Source organism: Bufo bufo, chromosome 2, assembly GCF_905171765.1.
Source record: "Bufo bufo chromosome 2, aBufBuf1.1, whole genome shotgun sequence".
NCBI lineage: Eukaryota > Metazoa > Chordata > Amphibia > Anura > Bufonidae > Bufo > Bufo bufo.
In genome coordinates, this window is record NC_053390.1 from 29278281 (window position 1) to 29295980 (window position 17700).

A 17700-nucleotide genomic window follows, 5' to 3' on the forward strand; every position below is an offset into this window, starting at 1 on the left:
GTTTCCATCCTTTATAAACCCTGATACGATCTGTGGCCTGCAGGTAGTTAACAAATTCACATCTCTATGTATAACTATTTGTAGCGACATCTCCAAAGACCTAGATGTAAATATATTCCCCTTGCTCTCCTATACTAGGGATGAGTTTAACTCCTTAGGGACTGGGCTCATTTTCACCTTGAGGACCAGGCCATTTTTTGCAAATCTGACCAGTGTCGCTTTATGTGGTGATAACTTTAAAACGCTTTGACTTATCCAGGCCATTCTGAGAATGTTTTTTCGTCACATATTGTACTTCATGACACTGGTAAAATGGAGTCAAAAAAATTCATTTTTATTTATAAAAAAATACCAAATTTACCAAAAATTTGGAAAAATTTGCACATTTTTAAGTTTCAATTTCTCTACTTCTATAATACCTCCAAAAATAGTTATTACTTTACATTCCCCATATTTCTACTTCATGTTTGGATAATTTTGGGAATGATATATTTTATATTTTGGGGATGTTACAAGGCTTAGAAGCAAATTTAGAAATTTTTCTGAAATTTTCAAAAACCCACTTTTTAAGGACCAGTTCAGGTCTGAAGTCACTTTGTGATGCTTACATGATAGAAACCACCCAAAAATAACCCCATTCTAGACACCACTCAAGGTATTCAAAACTGATTTTACAAACGTCGTTAACCCTTTAGGTGTTCCACAAGAATTAATGGAAAATAGAGATAAAATGTCAAAATTTCACTTTTTTGGCAGATTTTCCATTTTTATATTTTTTTTCCAGTTACAAAGCAAGGGTTAACAGCCAAACAAAACTCAATATTTATGGCCCCGATTCTGTAGTTTACAGAAACACTCCATATGTGGTCATAAACAACTGTACGGGCACACGGCAGGGCGCAGAAGGAAAGGAATGCCATACGGTTTTTGGAAGGCAGATTTTGCTGTACAGTTTTTTTTTATACCATGTCCCATTTGAAGTCCCCCTGATGCACCCCTAGAGTAGAAACTCCCAAAAAGTGACCCGATTTTAGAAACTACAGGATAGGGTGGCAGTTTTGCTGGTACTAGTTTAGGGTACATATGATTTTTGGTTGCTTTATATTACACTTTTTGTGAGGCAAGGTTAGATCATGTGGTATTTTTATAGAGCAGGTTGTCACGGATGCGGCGATACCTAATATGTATACTTATTTTAATTTACTTAAGTTTTACACAATAACAGCTTTTTTAAAACAAAAAAAATTAAGTTTTAGTGTCTCCATATTCTGAGCCATATTTTTTTTATTTATTTTTTGGGCGATTGTCTTAGGTAGGGGCTCATTTTTTGCGGGATGAGGCGACGGTTAGATTGGTAGTATTTTGGTGGGCATACGCCTTTTTGATCACATACTGTTGTACTTTTTGTGATGTAAGGTGACAAAAAAATGGTTTATTTAGCAGAGTTTTTATTTTTTACGGTCGGTGTTCATCTGAGGGGTTAGGTCATGTGATATGTTTATAGAGTCGGTCGATACCTAATATGTCTACTTTTTTTTTTCCCTATTTTTTTTTTTTACTTTATTTTGGTGAAATGAAGTTTTTGTTTTTTTTACTTGAAACTTTAAATTTTTTGGGGGGAAAACTTTCTTTTTTCAACTTTTTTTTCACTTTATTTTTTGTCCCACTTTGGGACTTCAACTTTTGGGGTCTGATCCCCTTTACAATGCATTCCAATACTTCTGTATTGGAATGCATTGGCTGTATGAGTAATACAGTGTGTATTACTCATACAGCTTCCGGCCTGTGAGATCCAGGGGACTGGATCTCACAGGTTCGTCACAGGAAGGCAGCGCCGATGCCTCAGTAAGGCATCGCGCTGCCTTCCATGCCATCTGGTCCCCCCTACAGCCCCACAGGAACCCGATGGCACCGCCGCAACCTGTAAAAGCCTCAAACCGCAGGTCTGAATTGACCTGCGGTTTGCGGCGATCGCCGACACGGGGGGGTCACAGGGTGCCTGCTCAATGATTTGAGCAGGCACCCAGTTCCGATCACCGTGCGGCGGTGATCGGAAATACATAGGACGTACAGGAACGCCCTGTGTCCTTAAGTACCAGGACATCAGGGCGTACCTGTACGCGTTATGTCTCAAACAGGTTATGGGCTGGTGTCAGGGGTGGATTGGGAACTAAAAGTGGCCCTAAAAAAAAGGGAAAAGTGGCCCCATGTTGTAGGTAGGTCCAAACTGACAGAAGGCGGGGCAAGATAATTAGGCAGGGCCAGCAATATACTGCCCAACCTGAACCAAATACCACAGTGCAGCCCAATATACTTCAACCTACTTAACAGTATTCAACTGTACTGCGGACACAGATACAGTTGAATTCAGGAGGGCACCTGCGGCTTCTGTACCTGGCTGGCGTCCGAGAGGATGGCTTGGGTGGCCCTCCTAGGCATCGGCCCACCAGGAAATCTCCCTGTAGGGTCTATGGCCAATCTGCCCCTGGCTGGTGTTCTCTCCCACTCCCAGTCTCCGGTTGCATTAGACTGGTTTCACACTAGCGTTCAGAGTTCTGGCAGGGAATAGCCTGCTGGAGCTCTCTGGATCCAGCATTGCCGGATGCTGTCACGGATGTTCCCGCGACAGGTGGCAGGAGATCGGTGAGACTGGCAACACGTGGTTTGATCCGACATGTTTTCCGTTTGGACCAAATGACATCTGTGTTGTTTCTGGTGCTTGCCACACCTCCTTTCCCCAGGTGTGGCTATTAGGGTCATTTAACCTTCTCTATTTATAGTTGCTTCTCCAACAATGCTGCGCGGTTTTTAGCTTCTGTTTGGACCTTTGGATAGATTGTGGTTGGATCTCGGCTGAGTTCCTGGTGCTTCCATTGCTCCTTTGAAGTTAAGTCTTTCCTTTTCCTTTTGTATTTTGTTTGGGTTCTGTGTGTTGCATTTCTCTATTGTTTGTATTAGTACTGAAGGAGACTCCTGTTCGTCCTTCCTTTTGGAGGACCAGGTAGTCTCGTCTCTGCAATTAGTACCAGGGTGCTATAGGGCTTATAACTCCTACCTTTGAGGTCTGTTTATACTGGTAGTCAGTCAGGATTTTGGTTAGGGTTTCCATTAGGAGGTGTCAATTTTCCTTCCCTAGTTCTCAGGCCTGATTTCCTGTTCCCTCCTTCCCTCCTATGCTCGGTGTGGTGTTTCCCTCCCACACCGAAGTGTGACAGATACTGCCCAAATGCAGCGCGGCCCCATTAACTATACTGGGGACCGGGGGAGATCCAGCCGCAACCCGGCAAATATTCAGAGAATCAACCGGACTAAATTTGGCTTGGGGCTACATTTAATGGAGCCATCTAAGTGGTCCCCCTGGTTTTCACCCTTTAAACCCCATACAGGGCTCTGGAATCTGCTGCAGGGGAACCACCAAGCTACTACCTTTTGGAGTAATTTCTGTTCAAGTAACTGCTAACTTAAGAGACACCAGTGCGGAGCACCAAGGGACAAGGGCAAAACTAATCAGGGACAGGACAAGGTCAGGGCAGGCAGAGTTTGTTTGATCCAAAAACAGCCTAAGGTCAGGGCAGCAGCTCAGGGTCAGTACAGAGATCAGGCAGCGTTCAGGTAGCAAAGGTCGATAGAAGGAATGCGTGAAGTAGCTAATGGTACATCATTGCAGGAAACTAGCATACTAGAACCTATTGTTCAGGCACTCTACCACATAGGGAGGTGCTTTTAGTTCCCCAGCCACTGGTTGGGCAAGATAAGGTGCATGTACTGGCCATTAATGAGCACGAGGGAGCGTGTGAACAGACCTCGGCCTGTGTAGACAGGAACAGAGTTTTGCTACTCCAGTGACCAGGCCCAACGGGTGAGAGGAGGGGAACGCTGATGGGTCCAGGCCGCAGGAGCCCAGGAGCAGCACAGAGGCAGTAGTGTCTACCGTAATACCGCCATAATACTAGTCTGATATTAACAGAATTCTTATAATAAAATTATCACTAGAATATATGTACTGAATATACTGTGACTATGGCACTGGAAAATATGTCCGGCAAGTATTGATAGGCTTATTAATAAAAAAAAAAAACTTACAACAGTTTTTTTTTTTCCCTGAAAACAAATGCACAATTGGAGAGTCCAGTGCAACTATGACAGATACAAATATTTCAGCCAATACATTTATGATTTATTTATGTTAATTGAGCTGGTAGCTGGCTGCTATACATTAAGAAATAATTGAATAGGATGAGGCTGACTCAAAGCATTATGGACAAGCCTGCCGGCCAAGGCACATCCTGGGACCATATGATCCTTCTTCCTCATCTTCCCAGCCTCTGATGTGTAAAGTGGTGGACGTCACTTTGCCAGAATCAAAAGCTTCAGATTTGCTGACACCCACTTACCAGAGGAATGGATCCTTATAGATATGTTTGAGTTTATAAGGCAAAAGCAGAGTCCTAACATGATGCTATAAGAGCCTAACTTTTGAAGCTCCTTCACTGTAGGTCACTGCACACACGTGTATACACTGCACATGACGGGTCTTACCTTGTGATATAAGAGGCTGGTGCTCCTCCATTACATGTCACTGCACACACGTGTATACACTGCACATGACGGGTCTTACCTTGTGATATAAGAGGCTGGTGCTCCTCCATTACATGTCACTGCACACACGTGTATACACTGCACATGACGGCTCTTACCTTGTGATATAAGAGGCTGGTGCTCCTCCATCATGGCCTCCTTGTACAGATCCTCGTGTCCTTCTATATACTCCCACTCTTCCATGGAGAAATAGACAGTGACATCCTGACACCTTATAGGAACCTGACAACACAATGACACCGTCATCACCCAGACCCCTCCAGTGCTGTTACTGGAGAATTTCCCAGCATTCCCACCTCTCCAGTCAGCAGCTCCATCATCTTGTGGGTGAGTTCTAGGATCTTCTGCTCATGTATCAGGGGGTGAGGGGGAGGCTCTGTGATGGGGTGAGGGGTCCTGCTCTGCCCTCCTGACTCCTGGAGATGGATGATGGGATTCACACAGTCCCCCGATGTTTTCATCACTATTGTGTACTCCTGTGGATGGAGAGAGACACTTAAGGAATAAACCCTTAAGGGGCCATGTGCTCTCCTCCGGCCCTTTCCTCCTGGGTACAATGTGCCTACTTACCTTCTCATGGCTCCTACAACATGACTATTGGTTACTGGTCACATGATACATCACTCACCATACTGGGGGCTGATCTTCAGGTTCTCCATCACTTGGAAGGTCTGGAGGCCGTTCTCCAGGACCCTGGACTCTTCCTATCACTTCCTATTATGGATTCTCCTTCCCGATGTCCGACTTGTTACAGAATACAATAAAGAGGAGAGAAATCTAGAAAAGTTTACCTCTCCGCTCAGCAGGGAGATGATCTCCAAGGTGAGGTCTAATATTCTTCTGCTGATCTCCTTCCTGTCCATCCTTGGTGGCTCATTCGGGAAAAAGAATATATTGTTTTTGTGGATGGCCCCTACAAATAAAAGGAATACAGGTTAATCAGTTAGTCCATGAACCCTCCAGCATCCCAGCTGTAGTGAAACTAAAACTCCTAGCATACACACTTGCTTGACTGTATTTGGAGCACCAATAAAATTGAATAGAGCATGCTGGGAGTTGTAGTGCTGGATACAGTCATGAAGTTGAACAAGTGACTCCCGGTTTCCTTCAATTGGCGGTGAGTTGCTGAACGTCCACACAAGCTGGCGGCGCACAGTCTTACAAGGCAGTTTCCCAGCAATGTTCTGGATGAGCTGGAGCAAGGTTTTTCCAAATCTCAATGTCCTTTCCTTATACAACCCCTCAAATAGCAATTCTTTGCTATGCAGTTCCCAGCTGAGGGGAGCACAAATATCTCCTATTATCTGAAGTTCTAGCAGCGAGGAGCAGAACTCCAAATCACAGGCAGCAATGGCGGCTGCAGAAGAAGCTGAGCCGAGGAGGAAGTCTCAGGCCTGGTCCATGCTATGAGGCCATAACCTGGGTGTCTTCTCCTCATAGGTCATCTCCACTGCACTCTCCCCTCAGCTGAGCACACTGGAAGCAATGGCTGAGCTCAGGATCCTTTATCTTCACCTCCTTCCAGAAGCCTCTCAGCAGAAGGTCAATAGAAACCTGCTCCAGCCGCAGCCATACCTCAAGACACATCAAAGGAGTTTTTTGGATTAAAATATTGATGGTCTATCCTCAGAATAGGTCATCAATATGACATCAACGGGGGTCAGACTCCCATGACACAATGATCAGCTTACCCAATAAAACCAGTTTTGTTTTTACTGTTTGTGTCACCATTTTCTGATAACCATATATTATTTTTTTTTCCAGGCGAAGGTCTTGTGTGAGGTCTTGTTTTTTGAAGGATGAGGTGACATTTTCATTTGCACCATTTTCGGTTCCATATGACTTTTTGATTGCTTGACATTATGCATTTTTGTGAGGCACTGAAAAACTGCTCTAGCTCAATTTTTTTATTCATCTGCTTTTTTAGTGTTCACCTGACAAGGTACAGTACAGACCAAAAATTTGGACACACCTTCTCATTCAAAGAGTTTTCTTTATTTTCATGACTATGAAGGCATCAAAACTATGAATTAACACATGTGGAATTATATACATAACAAACAAGTGTGAAACAACTGAAAATATGTCATATTCTAGGTTCTTCAAAGTAGCCACCTTTTGCTTTGATTACTGCTTTGCACACTCTTGTTATTCTCTTGATGAGCTTCAAGAGGTAGTCCCCTGAAATGGTTTTCACTTCACAGGTGTGCCCTGTCAGGTTTAATAAGTGGGATTTCTTGCCTTATACATGGGGTTGGGACCATCAGTTGCGTTGAGGAGAAGTCAGGTGGATACACAGCTGATAGTCCTACTGAATAGACTGTTAGAATTTGTATTATGGCAAGAAAAAAGCAGCTAACAGTCTATTCAGTAGGACTATCAGCTGTGTATCCACCTGACTTCTCCTCAACGCAACTGATGGTCCCAACCCCATGTATAAGACAAGAAATCCCACTTATTAAACCTGACAGGGCACACCTGTGAAGTGAAAACCATTTCAGGGGACTACCTCTTGAAGCTCATCAAGAGAATGCCAAGAGTGTGCAAAGCAGTAATCAAAGCAAAAGGTGGCTACTTTAATGAACCTAGAATATGACATATTTTCAGTTGTTTTACACTTGTTTGTTATGTATATAATTCCACATGTGTTAATTCATAGTTTTGATGCCTTCAGTGTGAATCTACAATTTTCATAGTCATGAAAATAAAGAAAACTCTTTGAATGAGAAGGTGTGTCCAAACTTTTGGTCTGTACTGTAGGTCATGAGAAATTTTTATAGAGCTGGTCGTTACATTTACCGCGGGATCAGAAACTTCCGAAAGCGCGGCAAACTGCAGGTCTGAATTGACCTGCGGTTTGCAGCGATCGCCGATACGGGGGGGGGGGGGGGGGGGGAGAGACCCTCGGCATTGACCCAGGGTGCCTGCTGATTGATTTCAGCAGGCATCAAGTTCCGATCACCGCCTGCCGCACAGCGCTGATTGGAACTACACAGGACGTACCTGTACGCCCTGTGTCCTTAAGTACCAGTACATCAGGGCGTGTAGGCCTGTACGTCCTCTGTCCCCAAAGGTTAAACTAATACTTTGTTGAAGCACCTTTAGATTTTATTACAGCACTCAGTCTTTTTGGGTATGAGTCTATCAGCATGGCACATTTTGACTTGGCAAGATTTGCCCACTCTTCTTTGCGAAAACACTCCAAATCTATCAGATTGCGAGGGCATCTCCTGTGCACAGCCCTCTTCAGATCACCCCACAGATTGTCAATCAGATTCAGGTCTGGGCTCTGGCTGGGCCATTCCAAAACTTTAATCTTCTTCTGGTGAAGCCATTCCTTGGTTGATTTGGATGTATGCTTTGGGTCGTTGTCATGCTGAAAGATGAAGTTCCTCTTCATGTTCAGCTTTCTAGCAGAAGCCTGAAGGTTTTGTGCCAATATTGACTGGTATTTGGAACTGCTCATAATTCCCTCAAGCTTAACTAAGGCCCCATTTCCAGCTGAAGAAAAACAGCCCCTTGGCATGATGCTGCCACCACCATGCTTTACTGTGGGGATGGTGTTCTTTTGGTGATGTGCAGTGTTGTTTTTTGCGCCAAACATATCTTTTGGAATTATGGCCAAAAAGTTCAACCTTGGTTTCATCAGACCATAACACCTTTTCCCACATGCTTTTGGGAGACTTCAGATGTGTTTTTGCAAAATGTAGCCTGGCTTGGATGTTTTTCTTAGTAAGAAAAGGCTTTCGTCTTGCCACTCTACCCCATAGCCCAGACATACTGTATGAAGAATACGGGAGATTGTTGTCACATGTACCACACAGCCAGGACTTGCCAGATATTCCTGCAGCTCCTTTAATGTTCCTGTAGGCCTCTTGGTCGCCTCCCAGACCAGTTTTCTTCTCGTCTTTTCATCCATTTTGAATGGACGTCCGGTCTTCACTGTGTTCCATGGTATATCTAATGCCTTGGAAATTCTTTTGTCCCTTCTCCTGACTGATACCTTTTAACAATGAGATCCCTCTGATGCTTTGGAAGCTCTCTGTGGACCATGGCTTATGCTGTGGGATGCGACTAAGAAAATTTAAGGAAAGACCAACTAAAGCAGCTGAACTTTATTTGGGGTTAATCAGAGGCACTTTACATGATGGCCGGTGTATGCTGACTCCTATTTAACAGGATTTTGAATGTGATTGCATAATTCTGAACACAGCTACACCCCCAGTTATACGAGGGTGTGCACACTTATGCAACCACATTATTTTTGTTTTTTTTGTTTTCTTCCCTGCACCTAAAAGATTTCAGTTTGTTTTTCAATTGAGTTGTACAGTTTTTAGGTCACATTAAAGATGGAAAAAGTTCTGAAATGATTTATCTTTGTCTAATTTTTTTACAGCACAGAAACCTGACATTTTAACAGGGGTGTGTAGACTTTTTATATCCACTGTATATTAAATTGTGCTTGTAGTTTTCCCAGTAACGGGTTTGATGTTATGACATGTAATTTCATTTTTTTAAAAATATTTTTATGAAGTCCGCTCCTTAGATATTAATAAAATGGCTATGTGCGCATGGTGAGTCCCGCAGCCACGGCACTTCTGTCAGTCTCCAAGGAGATGAGACGCTTACCTGAGGAAAGTAGCCCTTACCTGGCAGGCAGGGATTGCCATGTGCCAATAATACGGCCTTAATGACGGGTTAGTCACATGCAGTATTCTTTAGCATCTGATAGGCTAATATTACTTTAAAAGCCTATCCCGGTATTCCCTTAAGCCTCTCCTCCTGAAGAAGCAATGACGCGAAACGCGCGCTGAGGGGGAAGTCGCCAATTTACACTCAATCTAAGGTATGTTACAGATAGTAAGGTCCATTTGCAGTCTAACTATATGATATTATATCTTTATCATCCATTGCACAGTAAGGAAAGACTAATGATCTAGGGGTTCGTTCAGAGGCGGTATTGAACTGCCCGGGATGTGTTACGCTAACCCCATATATCATTGTATTGCTCATACGCTGTTGGTTTAGTAGTATGATTGAGTATTTCTGCCAGGTGAAGGTGTTGTTACCTTGTGGATTGTATATAGTGATAAAATATTAGTTTTAAAAACAAGCTTTCTAGTTGATTTCCAGAAGGGAGGTGTCACGGATGGTGTTGCAGAAAACTGGAAGTCCCAAATAAACAACAGACTGACCTGATCCCAAACTAAGAAACAAATGGGTAAGCCCTATAAAAGCCCTAGAGCTCTCCCTTACTGCTCAGCCCATGCAAAGATCTCTATGATAGATAATTGCATGGCCTCGTGCCTCGACTGTATGACACCTGAAAACCCTACAATAGTGAGGGGACACGACCACCGGCTCCCTGCACTCAATAGGGAGGAAGCCAGGGTCACCTAGAATCAAGCCAGCAGAAAAAAAACAAATAGAGGAAGAGACTTATCTGAGGAACCAGCAGTTGCAGCTTCTAGCAGTGAGCCCAATCCAGGAAGTAGTATAAACCACAAAGTGAGGCAGTATGGGAGGGGATATAAAGGGAGGCAATCAGTGTGAATAGATGACAGCTGAGAGAGGAAAAGAGATGAGAAAGTGAAACCAAAACAAAAGAACTTCATGCAGGAGGTACAGAAAAACGTCTGTCAGAGCTTCTTAGAGCTCTGGCGGTCACAGGAGGCCAGTCAGGGGCATGAAGTAAGCCGATTTAGAAAAACTGTCAACTTCCACCCAGGGTAATGTGAATCCCGGGGAAGGAGAAAGATCGGCGAAAAAATCCATGGCTACATGTGAAAGGGGATCAGGCACTGGAAAAGAAAGTAAGAGTCCTGCAGGTCTTAAAGTCTTGTTCTGGGGAACAAGAGGTCATATAATCCTGGAATCGTAAGTCACCAGTAATGTTGGGAGGTCGGGCTAGCAGTTTTGAGGAGACGTGGATGACCACCGATTGCAGAGTGATGACCCCAAGCCAAGTCCCGTCTCCTCTTAGCCACAGGAACTGGGTTGTGTTACCAGGTGGTATGTCCCTGAGCAGAACTGGAGAGACATAGAGGATGGGAGCAGGAGCGATGATATCCTAGGACTCAACTCTTATCATAATACTTTATTCTGGGATGCCTCTGCCAATAGGACACCCATTTACCAATGTGTCAGAAGAATGGAGCCCTATTGATATTTGAGTTCATAAGAAAAATGAAGGGCCCATACATGATCATAAAAGAGCCTAACTTGTGTAGCTCCTCCATTACATGTCACTGCACACACGTGTACACACTGCACATGACGGCTCTTACCTTGTGATATTAGAGGCTGGTGCTTCTCCATTACATGTCACTGCACACACGTGTACACACTGCACATGACTGGTCTTACCTTGTGATATAAGAGGCTGGTGGTCCTCCATTACATGTCACTGCACACACGTGTATACACTGCACATGACGGCTCTTACCTTGTGATATAAAAGGCTGGTGCTCCTCCATCATGGCCTCCTTGTACAGATCCTTGTGTCCTTCTATATACTCCCACTCCTCCATGGAGAAATAGACAGTGACATCCTCACACCTTATAGGAACCTGACAACACAATGACACCGTCATCACCCAGACCCCTCCAGTGCTGTTACTGGATAATTTCCCAGCATTCCCAGCAGTGTCACCTCTCCAGTCAGCAGCTCCATCATCTTGTGGGTGAGTTCTAGGATCTTCTGCTCATGTATCAGGGGGGGAGGGGGAGGCTCTGTGATGGGGTGGGGGGTCCTGCTCCGCCCTCCTGACTCCTGGAGATGGATGATGGGAGTCACACAGTCCTCCGATGTTTTCTTCACTATTGTGTACTCCTGTGGATGGAGAGAGACACCTAGCTGAAAATAAATTCTTACTTGGACCATGATCTCTCCTACTACTGTCATTTTCTATGTGTCTATATATATATATATCAGATTAGAGGTAAAAATCCTCCCTCCAGGCCGCACTCCGCCATCTGGTTCCCAGCCCTTTCCTCCTGGTACAACGTGCCTACTTACCTTCTCATGGCTCCTACAACATGACTATTGGTCACTGGTTGGTCACATGATACATCACTCACTATACTGGGGGCTGATCTTTAGGTTCTCCATCACTTGGAAGGTCTGGAGGCCGTTCTCCAGGACCCTGGACTCTTCCTATAACTTCCTATGATGGATTCTCCTTTCCGATGTCCGACTTGTTACAGAATACAATAAAGAGGAGAGAAATCTAGAAAAGTTTACCTCTCCGCTTAGCAGGGAGATGATCTCCAAGGTGAGGTCTAATATTCTTCTGCTGATCTCCTTCCTGTCCATCCTTGGTGGGTCCTTCAGGAAAAAGGATATATTGTTTTTGTGGATGTCCCCTACAAATAAAAGGAATACAGGTTAATCAGTTAGTGCATGAACCCTCCAGCATCCCAGCTGTCGTGAAACTAAAACTCCCAGCATGCACAATTGCTTGACTGTATTTGGAGCCCCAACAGAATTTAATAGAGCATGCTGGGAGTTGTAGTGCTGGAGACAGACATGAAGTTGAACAAGTGACTCCCAGTTTACATCACTTGGCAGCGAGTTGCTGAACGTCCACACAAGATGGCGGCGCACAGTCTTACAAGGCAGTTTCCCAGCAATGTTCTGGATGAGCTGGAGCAAGGTTTCCCAAATCTCAATGTCCTTTCCTGATACAACTCCACAAATAGTGATTCCCTCCTATGCAGTTTCCAGCTGAGGGGAGCACAAATAACTCCTATTATCTGCAGTTCTAGCGGCGAGGAGCAGAACTCCAAATCACAGGCAGCAATGGCGGCTGCAGAAGATGCTGAGCCGAGGAGGAAGTCTAAACGCAATTTGAAACAGACCAATAATCAGGCCAATTATCGGGGATGGCGGTTTGTATAAATACTTGTTCCCGATAACTGGTCCTTGTAAAAAGTCCCGGCAATCACTGGATGAACGAGAACATCGGGAGATCAAGTCTTTGAGCTGTGCAGCAGATCGGCCTGTCTGAACAGAGATCTGCTGCAATTATTGGGAAGGTCTGGTTCTTTCCTGATAATTGCCTGTGTAAGAGGACCGTCCTCCAAGCTATGAGGCCCATCACCTAAGCTTTCTCCTCATGGACTATTCCTTGCTCCGCTCAGCTGAACACACTGGAAGCAATGGCTGAGCTCAGGCTCCTTTATCTTTATCTCCATCTCCTTTCAGAAGCTTCTCAGCAGAGAGTCAATATAAGCCTGCCCAAGCTGCAGCCATCTATGCCAAGACATATTTCAGAGCTAAACCCGAACATACCCTTATTTTCACCCCCTGATGTTAGCATTGGAGCATCTCATGCTCCGATGCGCTCCCTTGCACTGCGCTAGATCGCGCAGGGCAAGGGCTCTTTTGTTTACAATAACACGCTTCCGCCCAGCAATGTGTTCGGGTCACGTCACCGGCTCTGATGGGCGTGCTTTAGCGCTGCCCTAGCCGTTTTACTGGCTAGGGCAGCGCTAAAGCCCGCCCATCAGTGCCGGTGACGTCACCGGGCTTCCTGGCAGCCCCATGGAGAGCCCGGTTCGTCACCGGAAATCCAGAAAATGCCTTTGCCCTGCACGATTTAGCGCAGGGCAAAGGAGAGCATCGGAGCATGAACTGCTCCGATGCTCAAGTCAGGGGGGCTGCCTGGGTGAAATGATGCGTATGTCCGGGTTCAAAAGATGGCGCCTGCTCAGAAACATCAATCCTTGACTGTGGCTTGTTAGATATGAACTGATTCTATGGGAGAAGCGATCAGATGATTGCATGTGAAAATCCCCTAGTAGGACTAAAGATATTAGATATTAAAGATATTAAAATTCAAATCACATCTGAACTATTAAAACGTAAACATATACATCCTAAACATGAACGGCGTAATGGAAAAAAAATTCAAAATGGCCAATCTGCTTTTTTTTTTTTGTTACTTCACCTCTTAAAAAAATTGAACAAAAAGGGAAAAAAATAAATAAATCACCCACACTCCAATATGGTATTGATAAAAAGTATAGATCACCCCCCAAAAAAATCCCACATATATGACAACTTCTATGCATATTTGCGTCGCTATTTTCTAAATAAGTCACTGCGAATGTAGGATGCTAAAAAGATTAAAATTTGTATTCCCCCCTTCATTTATTTTTATCTTAATTAACAAAATTAAAAATATTTTTTTTTGTTTTCTTTTTTAGCGTCCTACATTCACAGTGACTTACGCAAAAAAGAGCCCTCACACGGCTCCGTACACATACGTATATAAACGTTATAGGGGCCAGAAGATGTAGATGAAAAGCAAAAAATGTTTATTTTTTTCAAAGTTTTTATATATTTTTAAAGCATTACAACACAAGGAAAAACAAAACCGTAGTAACGTCCGTTTTATCACACAGGGAACGCCACAAAACTGTGGCGGAATTGCATTTTGTTTTTGACAGATTTTTTTCCAGCATCCTACTACGTATGTCGTGTAAAATAATGCGGCTACAGATGTAGCAGGGTTAGCACTCCAGCTCTTAACTCAAATTTCTTAACTCATTGCGTTATCTTGAGACAAAAGCCATTGAAAAGCAATTGAAGGTGTTTGCTTAGAATAGATAGCACAACTCAGAAATCTCAGAAAACAGGAGTGTTAACTCTACTCCATCCGTATGTGAATGGATAAAATTAAAAAGTTATGGCTGACGCCTCAGTCTAGCATTCTGCCAGGATATGCCATCAATCTCAGATCTATCTGTAGAACGGGGCCCCAAAAGTGAACGAGAGCCCACTGCTCAAACGCGCCCACTCTCCATTCACTTCTATGAGAGTTCTGAAAATAGTGGAGTGCTGGCTCGGGTATTTCTGGAACTCCCACAAAGGTGAGTGCAGAGGTGGTGGCGCATGCGCAGCGCGCTCTCCATTCACTTCTAGGCTATTTTCCAAGATCCCATAGAAGTGAATAGAGAGGAGGCCGCGCGTTTACTTTGGGGGCCCCTTTCTTACAGGTGACATGTAAATAATAGAACAACCTCCAGCACTCCAGCTGTGGTGCAACTACCACTCCCAGCATGCACACTTGCTTGGCTGTTGCTAGTACCCCTAAAGAAGCGCAAATCATTAAAGAAGAACTCCCGCAAAAAATGTTCTTCTCTGACCTGCTAGAAAGGTCCATGACGTAATCTGTAGTGAATGTGTTATAACCTCCCTAATGCGTCTCAGCTGTGTCATGTGACCAGCAATCAGACTCTCCAACTGACACAACATCTTATGTGTGGACAGGAAGTCGCTTTCTCTATGTATTCCTATGGGAGCCTCAGTCTCATAGGAATGAATAGAGAAGTAACTGGCTTCCTGTTCTGTGTCAGTTGGAGAGCAGAGAGTTGGTCACATGACACAGCTGAGGATCAGAAGGGAGGTGATAACTCACAAATACGGTCACTGATGAGAAAATTACATTCACTACAGATTACATCATGCACCTTTCTAACAGGTCAGAGAAGACTACAGACGTCCCGCACATCTTCTCCCATCCCCCAACCGGATACATCTAGTCACCAGTAAGACCCCCCGGACCCCAGTAATGACATGGAGTAATGTGGACAGACAGCGAGACATCTCTCCGGATCTGAGGAGACGAGGAATCTGTAGAGGAGCTCGGAATAAGAGATCGCTATCTGACCGCATCATTCTCCTGACCGGATTCCCTCCATCCCAGGAGAAGAGCGGCGTCTGCTCTGTTCTGGGGGAATCCGCTCCGCACTTCTCTTCTGTAAAGTGTCCCCATCACTGAGCAGAGAACAGACATTTCTACATGGAACACGTATGTGACACGTCTGCTCTGCACATGCCTTCTAGCCACGCCCCCTAATAAACCCCGGTAGGGCGGTCCCTGATGATGGGCACTGAGGCTGGCGCTGTGATGGGCGCCCCCTGGCTGTCATACATCCCTGTGTCTGCCCCGAATATTTCTCATATGACAACCCCCACTATCTCCACTACTACTCCCCCCATCATACTAAGCTGAGGAGCAGAGAAGGATTCCTTGTGTGTAATGGAGGAGAATCTCCAGAGGTGACATGTCTGAGCTCTCCACCACACTGTCTCCTCACAGCTCATCTTACCTGCAGGCTGGAGGAATGGCTGATACCAGAGAGAACAAGAGCCCTGACTACCGACCAGGACCTGCCCAGTATCTGCTGCACTGCCAGAGCTGAAGGACCTGGGGTGACGTCACCGTCATGTGATCAGTGCAGGGGGCGGAGCTCAGCAGTGGAGAGAAGAAAAGGTGGTGAAGGACCTGGGGTGATGTCACCATCATGTGATCAGTGTATGGGGCAGGTCTCAGCAGAAGATAAGATATGATAAAGGACCTGGGGTGATGTCACTGTCATGTGATCAGTGCAGGGGAGGGGCTCAACCATGGAGAGAATAAGAGGTGGAGTAGTGTCTGATGATGGTCAGGTGACATAAGAGGCGGAGCTCCTGTGCTGCATGTGGAGGAGGAGAGATTTTTAGTATGGAGTGCTAGCAGACAGTATCACACAGGATGGGATTAGATACATAGCTCAGCAGACAGTATCACACAGGATAGGATTAGATACACAGCTCAGCAGACAGTATCACACAGGATAGGATTAGATACACAGCTCAGCAGACAGTATCACACAGGATAAGATTAGATACACAGCTCAGCAGACTGTATCACACAGGATAGGATTAGATACACAGCTCAGCAGACATATCACACAGGATAGGATTAGATACACAGCTCAGCAGACATATCACACAGGATAGGATTAGATACACAGCTCGGCAGACAGTATCATACAGGATAGGATTAGATGCACAGCTCAGCAGACAGTATCACACAGGATAGGATTAGATACACAGCTCAGCAGACAGTATCACACAGGATAAGATTAGATACACAGCTCAGCAGACATATCACACAGGATAGGATTAGATACACAGCTCAGCAGACATATCACACAGGATAGGATTAGATACACAGCTCAGCAGGCAGTATCACACAGGATAGGATTAGATACACAGCTCAGCAGACAGTATCACACAGGATAGGATTAGATACACAGCTCAGCAGACATATCACACAGGATAGGATTAGATACACAGCTCAGCAGGCAGTATCACACAGGATAGGATTAGATACACAGCTCAGCAGACTGTATCACACAGGATAGGATTAGATACACAGCTCAGCAGACAGTACCACACAGGATAGGATTAGATACACAGCTCAGCAGACAGTATCACACAGGATAGGTTTAGATACACAGCTCAGCAGACAGTACCACACAGGATAGGATTAGATACACAGCTCAGCAGACAGTATCACACAGGATAGGATTAGATACATAGCTCAGCAGACAGTACCACACAGGATAGGATTAGATACATAGCTCAGTAGACATCACACAGGATAGGATTAGATACACAGCTCAGCAGACTGTATCACACAGGATAGGATTAGATACACAGCTCAGCAGACAGTATCACACAGGATAGGATTAGATACACAGCTCAGCAGACAGTATCACACAGGATAGGATTAGATACATAGCTCAGTAGACAGTACCACACAGGATAGGATTAGATACACAGCTCAGCAGACAGTATCACACAGGATAGGATTAGATACACAGCTCAGCAGACAGTACCACACAGGATAGGATTAGATACATAGCTCAGTAGACATCACACAGGATAGGATTAGATACACAGCTCAGCAGACTGTATCACACAGGATAGGATTAGATACACAGCTCAGCAGACAGTATCACACAGGATAGGATTAGATACACAGCTCAGCAGACAGTATCACACAGGATAGGATTAGATACATAGCTCAGTAGACAGTATCACACAGGATAGGATTAGATACACAGCTCAGTAGACAGTATCACACAGGATAGGATTAGATACATCTTTCAAGTGAAACTCTTTAAGTGCACATACCGAATTATACCAGAAAGTAATATTATCGATATGGAATCCACTTTGTCATCACTGTCTACTGACCATCACCCAATTCTCTCCTCTCCAGGTATGTCTGCATTGAACCTAACTGATGCACCCAGCTTTTC

General features: G+C 44.7%; 2 long non-coding RNA genes across 2 annotated transcripts; both read right to left on the bottom strand.

Moving 5' to 3' along the window:
- Positions 1-5047: 5047 nt before the first annotated feature.
- On the bottom strand, positions 5048-11085 carry LOC120991279. The gene is made up of 3 exons (XR_005776612.1): positions 11045-11085; positions 5391-5512; positions 5048-5075 (listed from the first exon to the last, which is right to left on the bottom strand). It is a non-coding gene; the product is annotated as an uncharacterized LOC120991279 (long non-coding RNA).
- A 297-nt stretch (positions 11086-11382) lies between these two features.
- Positions 11383-15776, bottom strand: LOC120991278. Its single transcript, XR_005776611.1, has 3 exons — positions 15718-15776; positions 11843-11964; positions 11383-11431 (listed from the first exon to the last, which is right to left on the bottom strand). It is a non-coding gene; the product is annotated as an uncharacterized LOC120991278 (long non-coding RNA).
- Between the last annotated feature and the right edge of the window lie 1924 nt (positions 15777-17700).